We start from the raw sequence: 19,141 nt of genomic DNA, 5'->3' as shown, positions 1-19,141 counted from the left end.
AGTGAACTGCATCAAAGCCATCTAAACAGTGAGCTCCATCAAAGCCATCTAAACAGTGAGCTCCATCAAAGCCATCTAAACAGTGAACTGCATCAGAGCCATCTAACAGTGAACTGCATCAAAGCCATCTAAACAGTGAGCTGCATCAAAGCCATCTAAACAGTGAACTGCATCAGAGCCATCTAAACAGTGAGCTCCATCAAAGCCATCTAAACAGTGAACTGCATCAAAGCCATCTAAACAGTGAACTGCATCAAAGCCATCTAAACAGTGAGCTGCATCAAAGCCATCTAAACAGTGAGCTGCATCAAAGCCATCTAAACAGTGAGCTCCATCAAAGCCATCTAAACAGTGAACTGCATCAGAGCCATCTAAACAGTGAACTGCATCAAAGCCATCTAAACAGTGAACTGCATCAAAGCCATCTAAACAGTGAGCTCCATCAAAGCCATCTAAACAGTGAACTCCATCAAAGCCATCTAAACAGTGAACTGCATCAAAGCCATCTAAACAGTGAACTGCATCAAAGCCATCTAAACAGTGAGCTCACTCAAAGCCATCTAAACAGTGAACTGCATCAAAGCCATCTAAACAGTGAACTGCATCAAAGCCATCTAAACAGTGAACTGCATCAAAGCCATCTAAACAGTGAACTGCATCAAAGCCATCTAAACAGTGAGCTCCATCAAAGCCATCTAAACAGTGAGCTCATCAAAGCCATCTAAACAGTGAGCTCCATCAAAGCCATCTAAACAGTGGAACTCAATCAAAGCCATCTAAACAGTGAACTCATCAAAGCCATCTAAACAGTGAACTGCATCAAAGCCATCTAAACAGTGAACTGCATCAAAGCCATCTAAACAGTGAGCTCCATCAAAGCCATCTAAACAGTGAACTGCATCAAAGCCATCTAAACAGTGAACTGCATCAGAGCCATCTAAACAGTGAACTCATCAAAGCCATCTAAACAGTGAGCTGCATCAAAGCCATCTAAACAGTGAACTGCATCAGAGCCATCTAAACAGTGAACTCCATCAAGCCATCAAACAGTGAGCTGCATCAAAGCCATCTAACAGTGAACTGCATCAGAGCCATCTAAACAGTGAGCTCCATCAAAGCCATCTAAACAGTGAGCTGCATCAAAGCCATCTAAACAGTGAACTGCATCAGAGCATCTAAACAGTGAACTCCATCAAAGCCATCTAAACAGTGAGCTGCATCAAAGCCATCTAAACAGTGAACTGCATCAAAGCCATCTAAACAGTGAGCTCCATCAAAGCCATCTAAACAGTGAACTGCATCAGAGCCATCTAAACAGTGAGCTGCATCAAAGCCATCTAAACAGTGAGCTCCATCAAAGCCATCTAAACAGTGAGCTCCATCAAAGCCATCTAAACAGTGAACTGCATCAAAGCCATCTAAACAGTGAACTGCATCAAGAGCCATCTAAACAGTGAGCTGCATCAAAGCCATCTAAACAGTGAGCTCCATCAAAGCCATCTAAACAGTGAGCTGCATCAAAGCCATCTAAACAGTGAACTGCATCAAAGCCATCTAAACAGTGAACTGCATCAAGCCATCTAAACAGTGAACTGCATCAAAGCCATCTAAACAGTGAGCTCCATCAAAACCATCTAAACAGTGAACTGCATCAAAGCCATCTAAACAGTGAGCTCCATCAAAACCATCTAAACAGTGAACTGCATCAAAACCATCTAAACAGTGAACTGCATCAAAACCATCTAAACAGTGAACTGCATCAGAGCCATCTAAACAGTGAACTCCATCAAAGCCATCTAAACAGTGAGCTGCATCAAAGCCATCTAAACAGTGAACTGCATCAGAGCCATCTAAACAGTGAGCTCCATCAAAGCCATCTAAACAGTGAGCTGCATCAAAGCCATCTAAACAGTGAACTGCATCAAAGCCATCTAAACAGTGAACTGCATCAGAGCCATCTAAACAGTGAGCTGCATCAAAGCCATCTAAACAGTGAGCTGCATCAAAGCCATCTAAACAGTGAGCTCCATCAAAGCCATCTAAACAGTGAACTGCATCAGAGCCATCTAAACAGTGAGCTCCATCAAAGCCATCTAAACAGTGAGCTCCATCAAAGCCATCTAAACAGTGAACTGCATCAAAGCCATCTAAACAGTGAACTGCATCAAAGCCATCTAAACAGTGAACTGCATCAAAGCCATCTAAACAGTGAACTGCATCAGAGCCATCTAAACAGTGAACTGCATCAGAGCCATCTAAACAGTGAACTGCATCAAAGCCATCTAAACAGTGAACTGCATCAGAGCCATCTAAACAGTGAGCTCCATCAAAGCCATCTAAACAGTGAGCTGCATCAAAGCCATCTAAACAGTGAGCTCCATCAAAGCCATCTAAACAGTGAACTGCATCAAAACCATCTAAACAGTGAACTGCATCAAAGCCATCTAAACAGTGAGCTCCATCAAAGCCATCTAAACAGTGAGCTGCATCAAAGCCATCTAAACAGTGAGCTCCATCAAAGCCATCTAACAGTGAGCTCCATCAAAGCCATCTAAACAGTGAACTGCATCAAAACCATCTAAACAGTGAACTGCATCAGAGCCATCTAAACAGTGAACTGCATCAAAGCCATCTAAACAGTTGAGCTCCATCAAAGCCATCTAAACAGTGAGCTCCATCAAAGCCATCTAACAGTGAGCTCCATCAAAGCAATCTAAACAGTGAACTGCATCAAAGCCATCTAAACAGTGAACTGCATCAAAGCCATCTAAACAGTGAACTGCATCAAAGCCATCTAAACAGTGAACTCATCAGAGCCATCTAAACAGTGAGCTCATCAAAGCCATCTAAACAGTGAACTGCATCAAAGCAATCTAAACAGTGAACTGCATCAAAGCCATCTAAACAGTGAGCTCATCAAAGCAATCTAAACAGTGAACTCATCAAAGCCATCTAAACAGTGAACTGCATCAAAGCCATCTAAACAGTGAACTCCATCAAAGCCATCTAAACAGTGAACTCATCAGAGCCATCTAAACAGTGAGCTCCATCAAAGCCATCTAAACAGTGAACTCATCAGAGCCATCTAAACAGTGAGCTCCATCAAAGCCATCTAAACAGTGAACTGCATCAAAGCCATCTAAACAGTGAGCTCCATCAAAGCCATCTAAACAGTGAGCTCCATCCAAAGCCATCTAAACAGTGAACTGCATCAGAGCAAACTAAACAGTGAGCTCCATCAAAGCCATCTAAACAGTGAGCTGCATCAAAGCCATCTAAACAGTGAACTGCATCAAAGCCATCTTAACAGTGAGCTCCATCAAAGCCATCTAAACAGTGAGCTCCATCAAAGCCATCTAAACAGTGAACTGCATCAGAGCCATCTAAACAGTGAGCTCCATCAAAGCCATCTAAACAGTGAGCTGCATCAAAGCCATCTAAACAGTGAACTGCATCAAAGCCATCTGAACAGTGAACTGCATCAGAGCCATCTTAACAGTGAGCTCCATCAGAACCATCTAAACAGTGAGCTGAATCAAAGCCATCTAAACGGTGAGCTTCACCTGCACCGACCCATTCCTACATCGGATTTTACAGGGAGGGGGGGGATGTTTGGGGGTAGGCAGGAAAACTTAAAGACCGCAAATACCAACCAATTTCAGAGTCTCTACATCAGATTTAATAAGATCAGCTTCTACCTTGATACATAGCTTTATAAATTTACCGTCATCAAACTACCCTTGTCGCCGCACTCTAGTTATAGACTTTCTAATCATGATTTAGTTAGGAACACAAATTAGGCATATGACAAAAGCTTATTAAGTATGAAAAATAAGATTAATATTAATTATCATTGCCCTCATGTAAGGCACGTTATGCATTATACAGGCCTTATAGAATGGCACTACAGTAGTTTGTTACATCGATCACACTCGCTGTGAAAATTTCAACCAATCAACAGCCAGTACTTATAAATTTTTCCATATTTCCTAATCATTTAATATTTCCTAATTATTGTTCATCATTGCTTGACATCTTTGTTTATTGTCTTATTAGGACAGGTAGAGATTGGGATTTAGATTTACATGTGATCTCAAAAAAATGCAATTTGAAACAAATCGAAATATTGGAGAGAATGTATCAATTGCTCAGCCCGGTTGGAAGCTCTCACAGGAAAGACTTACAATACACATGATTGTTCCGCAAAAATTCAAAACACCAACTGCTGGGATTTTCATAAGAAAAGACCTTCATTTTGACCAAATCCTATAGGCAACTAAGTATAACAGACAATCCTTAATTCATAAACACTGTGAGTGGATAAGATAATTGCAAATCCATGCTAGTTACAACCATGTAGATACAGAGCAATGACATTGCCTTTACACGTAATGTACTGTAGTCATGGACAGTGACTCAGTGACGCATGACAGTGACTCAGTGATGCATGACAGTGACTCAGTAACACACGACAGTGACTAAGTGACACACGAAAGAAACTCAGTAATTCATGACAGTAACTCAGTGATACATGACAGTATCTCAGTGACGCATGACAGTGACTCAGTGACTCATGATAGTGACTCAGTGAGCTCCATCAAAGCAATCTAAACAGTGAACTGCATCAAAGCCATCTAAACAGTGAACTGCATCAGAGCCATCAAACAGTGAACTGCATCAGAGCCATCTAACAGTGAGCTGCATCTAAGCCATCTAACAGTGACCTCCATCAAGCCATCTAAACAGTGAACTATTCAAAGCTAACTAAACAGTGAACTGCATCAGAGCCATCTAAACAGTGAGCTCCATCAAAGCCATCTAAACAGTGAGCTCCATCAAAGCCATCTAAACAGTGAACTGCATCAGAGCCATCTTAACAGTGACTGAATCAAAGCCATCTAAACAGTGAGCTGCATCAAAGCCATCTAAACAGTGAACTGCATCAGAGCCATCTAACAGTGAGCTCCATCAAAGCCATCTAAACAGTGAACTGCAATCAAAGCCATCTAAACAGTGAGCTCCATCAAAGCCATCTAAACAGTGAACTGCATCAAAGCCATCTAAACAGTGAACTGCATCAGAGCCATCTAAACAGTGAGCTCCATCAAAGCCATCTAAAAGTGAGCGCCATCAAAGCCATCTAACAGTGAGCTCCATCAAAACCATCTAAACAGTGAACTTGCATCAGAGCCACTAAACAGTGAACTCAATCAAAGCCATCTAAACAGTGAGCTGCATCAAAGCCATCTAAACAAGTGAGCTCCATCAAAGCCATCTAAACAGTGAGCTCCATCAAAGCCATCTAAACAGTTGAACTCAATCAGAGCCATCTAAACAGTGAGCTCCATCCAAGCCATCTAAACAGTGAACTGCATCAAAGCCATCTAAACAGTGAACTGCATCAGAGCCATCCAAACAGTGAACTGCATCAAACCATCTAAACATTGAGCTCCATCATAGCCATCTAAACAGTGAGCTGCATCAAAGCCATCTAAACAGTGAGCTCCATCAAAGCAATCTAAACAGTGAACTGCATCAAAGCCATCTAAACAGTGAACTGCATCAAAGCCTTCTAAACAGTGAACTGCATCAAGCCATCTGAACAGTGAGCTCCATCAAAGCCATCTAAACAGTGAACTGCATCAAAGCCATCTAAACAGTGAACTGCATCAAAGCCATTTAAACAGTGAGCTCTATCAAAGCAATCTAAACAGTGAATTGCATCAAAGCCATCTAAACAGTGAACTGCATCAAAGCCATCTAAACAGTGAACTCCATCAAAGCCATCTACACAGTGAGCTCCATCAAAGCCATCTAAACAGTGAACTGCAATCAGAGCCATCTAAACAGTGAGCTCCATCTAAGCCATCTAAACAGTGAACTGCATCAAAACCATCTAAACAGTGAGCTCCATCAAAGCCATCTAAACAGTGAGCTCCATCAAAGCCATCTAAACAGTGAACTGCATCAGAGCCATCTAAACAGTGAGCGCCATCAAACCCATCTAAACAGTGAGCTGCATCAAAGCCATCTAAACAGTGAACTGCATCAAAGCCATCTGAACAGTGAGCTGCATCAGAGCCATCTTAACAGTGAACTGCATCAAAGCCATTGAACAGTGTACTGCATCAGAACCATCTAAACAGTGAGCTGAATCAAAGCCATCTAAACGGTGAGCTTCACCTGCACCGACCCATTCCTACATCGGATTTTACAGGGGGGGGGGGATGTTTGGGGTTAGGCAGGAACACTTTAGGATGCAAATACCAACCCATTTCAGAGTCTCTACATTAGATTTAATGAGATCAGCTTCTACCTTGATACATAGCTTTATAAATTTACCGTCATCAAACTTCCCTGGTCGCCGTACTCTAGTTATAGACTTTCTAATCATGATTTAGTTAGGAACACAAACCACCTGACAAATTATGCATACGACAAAAGCTTATGAAGTATGACAATTAAGATTAATATTAATTATCATTGCCCTCATCAGTAGTAAGTATTTATTCCCAACTGGGGATAAATAAGAATTTTACAATCCCATTTTATTCATTTTATCTAAAGGGAGCGAAGGAAAAATTAACCATCCATGTAACTAAAGTGTGACCCTGACCTATATATGAACTCACGCACGCGCAACAATTTTGGCGCAGCAGTGCATTGTCCTGAACTAAGCGGGGAAATTCCCTGCTGAGTCAGGTCCTGGACTTGCGCAATACACTAGCTATGACTCACTGGGTATTAAACGGAACGACATTCTATTCTCTCATTTGTTAGATAGATTCTGACTGAGATGTACCGGAGCGAGTCTGCTCTTACAAAGGCAACCGTTCCGTACGGAGTTCCGGAGGTGCGGGTCTCGTTCTGGATGTGAATTTTATCTGCTGGCTGGTCCCTTTTCACTATGTTGGAGTCGTCGGAACGAGCGGAACCATAGGGATGTTGCGCAATACCCCTATCGGGACGTTTCCAGAAGGACTTTCCAGTGGGACTTTCGCAATACCGTTCCGGTTGCTTAGTAACTTGTGATGTCATGATTGAGATGAAACATTCTAGGTTTCATATCCATTTAATCCATAATATCGTAGGTATCGTTCCAGCGGCGGACTAAATCCTTCTTGTTTTTGAATTTCTAGCGCCTGATGAAATATGTTCTGAATAAGTTCTGACCCGTTTTCTGTTGTTGCACCTTTTTCTTGTATTTGTGTAAGAAGCTGTTTATATTGAACGTAATAATGTTTATACTTCTCTCGCTCTCTTTGATACTCCTGTTTTTCCTTGTATTACATCAATAATAACACCTGGTATAGGAGTTAAAGCTAAAAGAACTGGAACTGTTGGAATTGCCGCTATTACAGCAGAGCTTACAAGAATTCCCTTAGTAATATTAAGAGCCATATCAATTCGACCCATTAATTTATAACTTCGTCGATATGCAGCACTTGTTCTTTCTATATAATCAGCCAATTGTTCAACGCTTTCAACAACTGAGATGTGCATTTTTTTACTGTATATGTAAGGGGGATAAAAAATAATTGTAGTAATATAGAAATACAATATGGCAGAAGGAGGAGAAGATATACCACTCCAGGATTTCGATGATGCAAATTTAAATGATGATGACGCTACTGCTGAAACATACTTCATAGACGATGATAATGCTCTTGCAGAAGCTGATCCTTTCCTTGCTAGCCCGCAGGTAGATCCTTCGACTAAACTTGGAGTAGAACTTAGAATACTAACGGCTGAACAATTCTTAAACGAGAATAAAATTAAAGATCCGGCAGCACGACACGAATTAATTTTGAATGCAAAGATTAGGGATGGAAAGTTGTTTTATAAAAACCTCAGGCTATCAAAAAATACAGGACGTGGATTTAGATCGCTCGAGACAGTAAAAAGAGAAGAAGGAGGATATGAATTTGTAAGTAAAGTATACAGTTTGAGGGGTGATATCACTCTAGCGCAGAGCCCGAATTTGTTAGTTCAACATTGTATTCTGAAGATGTGAAAAACAATAAAATACCGGCTGAGAAGATGACACCAGAAGACATGGGTATATACAAAGATGAACTGACATTCTTACGGCAAGATGCTTCTGGTAATGCAGATAAAATACAAGCTTTTGAAAATAAAATCGAACAATGGAACAATCTAAACCCAGAATATAGAGCTATTAATGATGAATTAAGGATTGCGAATATGCGTCTTAGCGAGCTTAACAATGAAAAAGTTAAAATAAGGCTAGAGAAAAGAGAAGTTGAAAAACAGTTAAAGGAAATTCCTGAAGATCACACCCAAGGAAAAGAAAAAGCCAAGAAACTACTAGCTGAACTCATAACAAGAGAAGCTAAAATTGTTGATCGAATTGAATACGAAAATGGTAAGATTAGCGGGGCACGTGAAAGTCTGGCGTCGACTAGGTCTCTTCGTGATGTAATTTCCGATCCAGAATTGTCACTCAGGCTGAAGCTGACAGAGTTATTTAAACGAAATGGTATTACAATCGCTGCAATACTGACTGCCCTTGGAATGACAATATCAACAATTGCCCTGGCTGTGACTAGAGGAGGAGGGGGAGCAGGAGCAAACACAGGAGGTTCAGGTCCGCCCAAAGTATATACAAAAGCGAAAGAAATTGTAAAGCAATTTGGCGAATGGTTAAAAACCTTGGCCGCAAAAAGTGCTGCTGCAATACCAGGTTTAATCGGCTCCCTCGTCAGTTTTCTATTAAAACAGCAGGATCGGTGGTCGGATTTGTTGGAGAACAGCTATGGATATTTTTAACAGGTTTAACATTAGTCATTATAAATAAAATTATGTATTAATATACACCCCCGCACGCATGTTTGGTGAAAAGAATATTGCAAAGTTTCTTTCTAAAAATAAAGACCTGTTTGGTTTCTCTGTCGATTGGAATGGTGCAAACTTCGGCGGGTAAATCGCCATATCCTTCGAGCAAATCCAGGTGTCCGACTCAAAGATGATAATCTGTATCATAACATATTAGCTTTCGTGAAGGAATGTCAAAAGACTAACTTCTTTAAGCGACTAGAATTCATAAACGTCTTTCAGGAGATTGACAATGATGAAATGGAAGTCCAACATCTCCAAGAATATTGGGTTCTTCGATTGATTCGCGACACAGGCAATCGATTTATCTTTCAGGCAGACGGAAATATTTACGTAAAGATGTGATTAATTTTCTTTTTTTCTTCTACTATATACATTACACGAAAATGAGGTATACGATAGAACATTATTACCGAATTTCACCAACCGAATATCGAAGGGAAAGAAGTCAGAAAGAACTCATCATGTGATTGCTAATAATCCAAGTGAGGCAGATCCAGGCCAGACACTTATCATACGATGTCCAAAGTTAGAAAGCGGAGTAGTACTAGTTCCAGATACTTTCGACCTGGTTTTTGATCTCGAAGTAACAGGACATGAAGATAACCGGGTAGTTCAAAATGTTGCAAAAAATTTGGTGGAGCGTATGGTTCTCACATTTGAGGGTCAGGCACTTTTCAATTTGAATAAATATAACCTTATTGAATGTTATCGCGATCTCTTCAAACATAAAAAGGAGAGAACGAACATGACACTGTACGGAATTCAGAACGAAAATCTAAGAAAATTGAGAAGTGGCGCGGCCGATGCAAATGCCGACAGGCTTTCAAAATGGGACGATCTTTTACTTTTCGACACATATAAAACAAAATATGCTATTCGTCTCACTCATCCCCTCATAACAGGTCATGGGGTTGCATATCCAAAAGTAACGTTAGGGAGTCATATCGAATGGGAAATTACGTTGGCACCCGCCTCCCAATTACTTGTCAGTAATAATGTTGTTACACCCAATTATAAATTAAAAAACATTCAAATGGAATACGAAACAATTTCTGACCCCGAACTCGCGATAGAAACTGCTGGTTATTACAAGGTGGAAAAAGTTTACCTTACGAGCATATACATTATTTAGAACAATCCCATTCAAAGAATCAACCACGGTTATCAATGAAAATATAAATGTACCACGACGTAGCATTAGAGGTATCGCTATACTCTTCACTAAAAATCAGAATCAGACAGAACTGAACAGTGAACTTTTCTTTAACCCCTCCATTGAATCTGTGTCTGTATCAATCGAAGGCATTGCAAATAAAGTGTACGCTCAGAAGATGATACCAAGACAATTTTGGCGAGAGGCACGACGGTATTTTGCTGAAGATAAAGATTGGTGTGAAATTGATATAGATGAAGTTGATTATTTGAAGAATAAATTCTGTCTGTTTATCGATCTGCGTAGTTTTAAAGATATTGAATTTCATGGAAATGGTCTTAAAGTAATGAACACAAAGGATGGAATTCAACTTGAGATAATAAAAATGGACACTTCAGTAAAAGTTGGCGACGACGCTCGCGATGATAATATATTTGCCCACGTTTATGTTATCAGTGATGCCCTGCTCGACATTAAGAATACTAAATTAGATTCTTTACAATTTTAAACCGTAACGTAGGTCATTCCTATCGGATCTGTTTCTGCCAGCCATTCGCCCGTGTCCAGATCGCATAACTGCACACGCTTGATATCATTTGGCGCCATCATAATTTTACTACGCTTTTCACTACGGATTTCTCCAGCCTTTTTCCGTACAAACTGTACAAATTGTGCCTGCTCGGGCTCCTTCCTAGTTTTAAACAGATCCTTATAGTCTTCAAAGTTCAAATGTTTTCTAACACAAACATCTTTTATCCCTTTATTTTTTTTCGTCTCGGAAGTTGGAGTCCGAAAAGCGTACACTTTCGAGCGTATGCCGACAAAATCAAGAATAGGTACACCATTCAACTCATCTTTAAATTTACCTATCACTTTTTTATTAATCTTCGGAACTCCCATCTCATCTTTCATCCCACTAGTATCGTAGATCGACTCCTTACCATTCTTTTCCACATCTTCCCGAACTATATCATTGAAAGTTACGTCCGGGGAGGGTATCGGCACACTGTAAACAAAACTGTCAGTATCCATGTAGGCTAATCGTATTCCAGGGAACCGTACCCGAAAGTAATTGTAATGCGTCTCATACATTAGCAGCTTAGAAAGTTCCAGTACTGCGGCGCCAATGAAAACTGGCTTTTTATATTCATATCGATCCCTTTTCAGTTCCAGTAGGACACTGTCGCAGGAATCTCCATCCTTTTCGGAAGTTATGAAAGTTATATGTTTCGTCTTTGGATTATACTTCTGAATCTTTTTACGGCCACTATCCGTACCGTTCCAGTCCGAAACAAATTTAAAGTCTCTGTACTTTCGAACATCCTCTATTGTCTTACCGAACATTGCATTATTCATCAGCTTATAGAAATTCTTTTCAAAATCTGTCTTTCCCTTTGCCCTCATTTTAGTGTTAAAGTCAATATATTTCGCGAGACACGGAGCCTCATCGAAAGCAAGCACCCGATAAATCTTTTTCAATCTCATTCCCATCCGAAGATAGAATTCAAGCAACTTGTAGTGTAAGACGTATCTCTCTCTGTCCAACACACTTGTAATCAGTCGAGTGCCCTGCCTATCAGGAAATTCATAGTGATGTGGCGCTAATGGCAAATCGCTGTGTTCTTCATGTAATTCGGCCGGATATTCTAGATCTACTTCTAGAAAACTTGGTGGAAAGGTGGCGCCGGGTCCCCACGCCCCGCCAGCTCCGCCGTCTCGGGCATACCATTCATCCCACTCTTCCATCGTCATCCAATGAAGTCCGCCCGTGGGCATTGCCTGACTCATTGCCCATCCGTAAAGATTATTAGCATCGAGATATTTTATTTCGGACACCGGCTTCTCTGGATCCCAGTTCCCACCAGCGGCCCCATCAGGCTCATCTGTTGCATAAGCCGGATGATTTGTCTGTAAATAATGAATATTACACTGGCTGATACCGCCTCGAATCCCCTCTGTACGAAATTCATCTGCTCAGCATCTTGAATGAGCCCAAATTTATTACCTGTGTAAAGTAACATAGCATCCCATGTTAGACCGGGCGCCGACATGTAATGGGCCGGATCTAACTTATATGCTTCTAAACATGTGTCACGGAAATTTTCGAATATATTTGCAAGAAGTAGAACGTCCGTCTCACAATAGAATTCCATATAATCACGAATCGTCTTACATCCAACTTCACCCCATACTCGCAAAGCATGTTCGTAATCGGACTCTGAAATCCCCTCTTCCGTCAATTCACTATAAAATTTATCCCTCTCCGGGAGCTCACCCTCTTCTAATCTGTCAACCGAGTCTAAATATTCGTAGGGGAAGAAACCTTTCGCCCTTTGAATGTCCGGGTACGTAAGTGGTACTGCCGTCCATCCGTGGTCCGGCACAGTCGTTGCCAACTTCGCGAGCGACCCCATCATCAACTGAGCACTGTCCATAAACTTTATAGAAAAGAAACGTTTCTTTATCTCCCTCTTCCGGTTCGGCCACTCTCCGCCGACAACAATTGAGGCACTAAAAATAAATGTTTTCGAGAGACCCATAATTCCACCATTGCTCGTCTTAGCTATTATATTTGGCTCTGGTCCAGGACCATCATCTATTTCATGTAATTCTTTCAAAATAAAAGAACCATCGTATCCCTTGAGGTTGTGAAAGTAGATAGGAATGGTTCTCGACGGACGGCATCCCTCACAATAAAAAGTCGTTCCCTCCTTCACTACTCGGTATCCGGCGGGCGCCGGACACGCAATACAGTCTGGATTGCCGTAATTAGAAGGATCTTTCATCGGTATTATTTTCCAATAATACGATTTCGAATAATACTCGGCCCGTTCTTTCATATCCTTTAGAAAGTCTGTAACACAGGAGAGACCCGTGAATGTTCTTTTACCATAAACTTTTGGCCGCCGTTCGCCGCCCCACCGTTCCACCATAACATACGAAAGACAAATTGGAATGTGTCGGCCGGTCCCCTTCTCAATAATTGCCTCAGTATCTGCATAGACGACGTAGGGGGACACCACCTTCTTCCGATGTCCTTCGAATTGACATACTTCCTTAGGAAAAACTGGCTGGGCGGCGTCTGTTCCACAGTATACCTGATGTTTTTCTAATTCTTCTGTTGACTTAAAACCTCTTTTACAAACCGGGCAAATACACTTCCTTCTGTGCTTATTCTTACGATTAGTATGAGAATTAAGAAGACGATTTAACGAAGTAATTGGCACGAAGTGACCCCCGTTCCCATCTTCACCAACTATCAGTAATATATTTGCTACCCGATCCGCTCCGCCGTCAGGGGCTCCGCTATATAACACAGTTATGTCTGACGGGGCGGGATCGGACTCATAGATCTGAAACACTTGAAGTTTCGTGCTCGGATTTTGCTGCTCGAAGCGCCTGAACACAGTCAGATCAGCGGGCGTAGGAAATGGTACCTCATCCCAACAGTAGTCAGCAATAAATTTGTCAAACGTATTCCATTTTCTCCTTACCTGACCACATTTCTTTTTGCGAAACTCGGGATCGCTCAACTTTATACTTGCTACGACGGCATACTGAAAACAATTCTCGGCCCCCACCGGTAGAATAAGATCGCTCACACAATGCTTATTTTTTAACCATCCGGGAAGTTGGACTGCGCCAGCCCCGGCACCGAGTAAAACTTCTACTAGAATTACTTCAAAATTAAGTATCTCCTCGAGAACGAGGCCAGAACCCTCAACAGCTTCAATTGTATCAAGCATACGATCGTAGCGATCTATTAATTGTTGTTTCACATCCGCCCCTCTTACATCTTTTGTGTATGTATCTTTTAATTTAACAGGCAATGTACGATTTTGTGTATTACCAGTTTTCGGATCCGATAATTTGACTTCCATTTCGGTATAAACAGAGTACATCTTTCTTTCTTGGCCATACCTTCAATATCCACCAGCTCCACGATATCCTCGACTCGCTTGACTTCAGGAAATTATTTTCGTTAAAACTGCTCCCTTGAATGCTGTATGTAATCGACGGGCCATAATAATCTTTATGATATATACTATCCTAAAATTTTTAAAATGAAAAATAATTATTCTATGATAGGTCATCAAAATCCACTATAATATTTTTGGCAGCATTTATTTGTTTATATATCTCACCTAATCTTTCTAAGTCGACTAGTTCTTCCGCATCTTGAATTTCTGGTTTATTAGGCGCAGCACAAAATAACCTCTCAACAGTGAAAGAAAGGCACGCTTATTTAAGCGCGGTTTAAATGCTAAGAATTCTATCTTACTACCTTTCCGGATATTACGAGGTACAATAGCAGGATTTTCTCGGACTGGCAATGGACTCACTGCTTTAAAACCACAATCAATTTCTTTAACCATATCAATACATGTAGCGAAATCGTCCCCTCTTTTAAACCGAAATTTAAAATACTTTATCTGTGCCTCGCTCCCTCGCTTCTGATACACTTTAGATGGATTGTAAAATCCAGTAGTATTCTTGGAGTGAGCGGCTAGGCTTGCAGCATAACTTTTAGCAGTGCTTGCATCGAAACTTTCACCTAAGGTACGGAATATTATTAAATCAGTAAACTTTTGAAGACTCGGTTGCCAACGGACACACATTTCATCGCATGTAGCAGGATCTTTAGAACCGTACTTAGGTCCGATGGGGAAAACTACTTCTAGCTCACTGTCTACATATATAATAGGATCTACCAAAGATTCACCAAATATGAGTTTGCCGTCACTGATTTGAATATTGTCTTCTCCGGTTTCAAGTATTTTTATTGCATTTGAAATAGAAAGGATTGTCATTGTCTTATCGTATATATCTTAATAAAATAATTTAAAAAAAATTTTTTCTATGATATAGTATCCCCAAAATGTCATACATATTCATAAATGGACCAATTGGAAGTGGTAAGAGTTACGATGCAGTAAATTTGGCTGCGTCTCACGTACCAGAATTTGACACTAGTTTTTCCAGCAACATTGCCGACTTTTATAATGGGCGCCACGTTTCGATTGCCGATTTTCAGAATCAGTTTATAGAACATACTCTTAGTTTACAATGTCAGGCTGGGAGGGGGGCCCCCCTTCGGAACGCTACATTATTTGTGACTCTTCCATAATTCAACATCTAACTTTTTCTCGAATCCGAGGCGTGGCAGCGGAAGAAAAAAAGATTGTTTCTAGAGCATTTGACCATTTACATAGTTTCATTATCATATTCAAAGATATGCCTTGGGATTATTGCAGGCGGAATGTGTTGACTCGAGCAAGACAATATGAAATAACCGCCTTAAAAGAACTAGAAGAGATTCACAACAAGTTCAAACAGACTTTCTTAGAAATTTGCCACGACTACAGGCTTCCATGTTTGGTAATTCATCAATCTCTTACGCCTGAAGTTCTCAAGAATATACTTAATCCAACAATTGATACCGAGACAGTCGGGTCAGTAGAATATCCACGAGCTTTTGACTTTGGAATTGCATGGAGCGGCGGCAGCCAAGGATTTTTAATAGACGGTTTCAGCAAGGAGGAACTTGAAAAAGCTTATTATCCACCTAATCAAGAACAACTAGAACAACCTCGAGTCTCACTCAAGAACCTACACAAACTTCTTAATGCTTGTGAAACAGTGTGTGCTTACGTTGCTTCGTTTGACTTACGGGCACTTGATATGATGAAAAGGGGGGACTTTGAAGTTACTTGTCTATGGCTCATGTCAGTTGTGTACATTATACTTCAACCAGAACTTATAGATAAAGCTGAAAAAGGGGGACTCGAAAGAACGGACTGTGGTAACATGAGAAGTCGCTTTGAAGATCTTGCAAACTTAATATGTTCAGGAACCGAGGTACCACCTCATCCACATACTGCCGAAAAAGATGCAGTAAGTGAACATTACTTACGACAGTACATGATAAATACTTGGCCAGGTGGTTGGAAGCGGGGTGGTAAACTGACACTTTCGGCTTTCAAGAAATTAAGACTTTTCCCATGGTACTTATTGAATAACTTTCGTAAATACTTACGTTAGTACTTACGTTAGTACTTGACAAGTACCAACACAGGAACTTGGTCGAGTACTTACGAAGTTCTAATAACATTTTCCTCCGGCTCCCAACTATTGAAACTTTCCGGATAACCTTTCCATTTTATCAGATAATATTTCTTTCCTCTAATTTTTTTCGTCTTCAAAATTCGTTCTACTCTGTACAGCTCGTCGACCCCCCGTTCCGAAAGGGCGCTCTGAAGTTCATCAGAATAGAAAGTGCCGAGTATTTCCTCTCCATTCAGATCTTTTATTTTGTAAACTGGTGGCGTTCCTAGTCCAGCTGCGTACACCACTTTTGAAACTACGAAAATCTCCTCTGTCCAATTTGGTAAATATCCCTTCTTAAAAGTGGTCTTGTATTTTGTAATTCGAAACCCGTTCTCCCCGGCTTGAATTCAGGGTCAACTCCCATGGCTGCCAACTCAGGACCGAATAGTGTATAAAATGCCTGCCAATCGTTCTCCTCTGTTACGTCGACGGGTTTCATTTTGATACTTCCGTGTACGGTGTTATTGTAATTCTCAAGAAGTTCTGGTAGAATAGAAAGCCATTCTCGTGTCTGTTTATATGTAAAGTATTTCCACATCATCGTCTTAAGAGTCCGATTAAAACGTTCAACAACGCTAGCTTTTTTGTCACTGTAGGTGTGAAACCAGTGAATTCCCGCCTCCTGGAGCCACCCCTGCATTTTTCGATTAGTAAATTCCCGCCCCTCATCTGTTTGAAGTTTGTCGGGCCTTCTCCCGGATTTCTTAATCACGTCTTGTAGCGCCTGTAACGTATCATCAGCCGTTTTTGACTGTATCGGTCTGGCCCATGCGTATTTACTGAGCACATCGATTACTGTTAGCATGTATCGAATGTTACGGTTCTCTTTTGCGAACGGGGGAGGGAATTCCACGAGGTCAGCCTGCCACTGTGAGTCTATCGATGTTACAAAAACGCGCCTCCCCCTCCGGAAGGCGCCACGAGAACGAGGTACCGGTTTATGTAGGTTATAAGTTAGCTGAGTTTTTAACCAGTCCTGCACCTCTTTCTTAGTAATTGACAGGAGCCCGCTGGAGCGTGCTGCGTCATATAATTTTTGTACACCTCCAAAACCAGTTTTCGGGTTGTAATATAATTCTCTAAGAGTACCTTCGGTGTTGCCTTCAGCTTCCCAGGCGAAATGTCAACCCGTGATGTGCCATGATCAACAGGGTATTTGATGGTTTTTAATGTTTGACCATGAACTACCTTGGTTGGCTATGATATGAGACCACAGTAAGCAGTCAAATACCTTGGTCATCACAGTTGACCACGGTCTATCATCGCTGATCTGTTCATGATTGTCGGCAACCATGGTCAACCATGTTATTTGATGACTGATTATATTTCTGACCATCGTTATCAATGCGACCATCGTCCTAGAATGACAAATTTTCTTGATGACCATGTTTTAAATTTTTATTTTGGTTAAATTGTAATATTGCAAAATTCTCTTCAACAAATCATAAAGAATATTTTCAGGCAGAATTAACACGTGTCCAACGATGAAGACAACAGGATACCAAATATCATAATCACTCAATAAATAAACAAAATCGAAGTAAGTTATAGGTGGTATGTACTGTAAATACCACATAATCCTTAAGAAAAAGAAAAGTCAAAGGATTAATGATTTGAGAAATACTATTTTTTGAAAAAAAAATTAGATAGGTCAATTTGTGGAATGCACAAATTTATCAAACCATTACCTTGGAATATGAAATAAATGTACTGAAAAACATCAATGCATGAAGGTTATTTCTCTGGACATTAATGTTTTTAAATGATAAGTTTCAAAAAAGCTGTGACGAATTTCAGGAAAAGAAACTACAATTTTTTTGTTTGGTTTACAAGTCATACCACTGAATAGCTGCAAATTAGCCCATGGGCCCTGTTCAAGGTTTTTCTGTGTTGCCGTGTAGCACCGAGCACTAAATAAGGCCATTGCCTCAGTCATGTGTCGATCAGAAAGTGTTACTGTCCTACGTTGATACATGCAAACACATTTAGAAAGGTAATTGGCTTAAAATCTGACTACTCACGATAGTTACTTGCATAATCATACATGTCGGAAGGCCATAGAGGTACACTGACTGATTTATAGTGTATAAAAGTTGGCATAAAAGTAATATACTCTCCCATTCTCGCAAAACTAATGTTTGAAAAGGCAGCGGCAGCAGCCAGGAGGTCACAGGTCAAACAGATCATCATGTATTCGAACTTTGACCTTACAACATCACGTGTTGTAAAACAAGACTTCTGATTGGCCAATTTTGCCAAGGTTGCCATTTTGAATTCCAGTGTTGGAATATGTGAGTCTGGATAATCATTCACTCCATTAAGCCACGGTTTTTGGGAGAAATCGTCGATTACTTCTCTCAGTCGATGATGAAGGGAACACAGAAGAGGTTTAGGAGAACAACTGTAATGATTGAAGGACGTTGCCTGCGTTAGAGACTTAGAGTTTATGTAAGTTAAACTTCGATCAGTGGATGTCCGTTATTTACAGTGTATGGCCGGCCGTGGACATGTTGAATTTTCCAGCCTTTTCGTGACGTTTCAACTGAGAGTTTGCTACTTCGACACTTTCCACACCTTAGGGGACTATTTCAAACCAACCACTGTTCTTTGAGAAGTTGAGAACATATGGCGACAAGAAGTGATCTCTGTTCATATCGATTATGGATTGGTATGGTACTTATGGTAGCAACTCTACTGCATGCAGTGCATAGGAATAACATAGTATAAATCGGACATGATACAGTTTTATTCTCGTCTCAGGTGCTGATCATTCGATGTCTTAATGATGGAAGAAATGTTTTCGGACTTGATACAACTACTCTCTTTCCAAGTAGTGCGGGTGGTGGCATGGTTTGTACTGTGATTCATTTCTTGTGCAAGTTTTACTGTTCATCAGCTCTTACCATGTAAAGGACACCACAGACCTGATCCTGATTTTTACACGTAGCAATTGAACATTGTTTTACCATGATGCCTTGTTTATTTTGGCTGAAACTCAACATCTAATGATAAAACATCAAA

General features: G+C 40.6%; 1 long non-coding RNA gene across 1 annotated transcript in view; it reads left to right on the top strand.

Annotated features, from left to right (window-relative positions):
* Window positions 1–17,663: 17,663 nt before the first annotated feature.
* LOC139139954 (uncharacterized) overlaps window positions 17,664–19,141 on the top strand; it is a 241,835-nt gene continuing 240,357 nt past the window's right edge. The window contains exon 1 of the long non-coding RNA XR_011553914.1: window positions 17,664–18,970. This is a non-coding gene — a long non-coding RNA (uncharacterized lncRNA). The remainder of the gene's footprint in view (window positions 18,971–19,141) is intronic.

This window comes from Ptychodera flava, chromosome 9, assembly GCF_041260155.1.
Source record: "Ptychodera flava strain L36383 chromosome 9, AS_Pfla_20210202, whole genome shotgun sequence".
Classification (NCBI taxonomy): Eukaryota; Metazoa; Hemichordata; class Enteropneusta; family Ptychoderidae; genus Ptychodera; species Ptychodera flava.
This window is presented reverse-complemented; position numbering and strand designations above follow the sequence as displayed.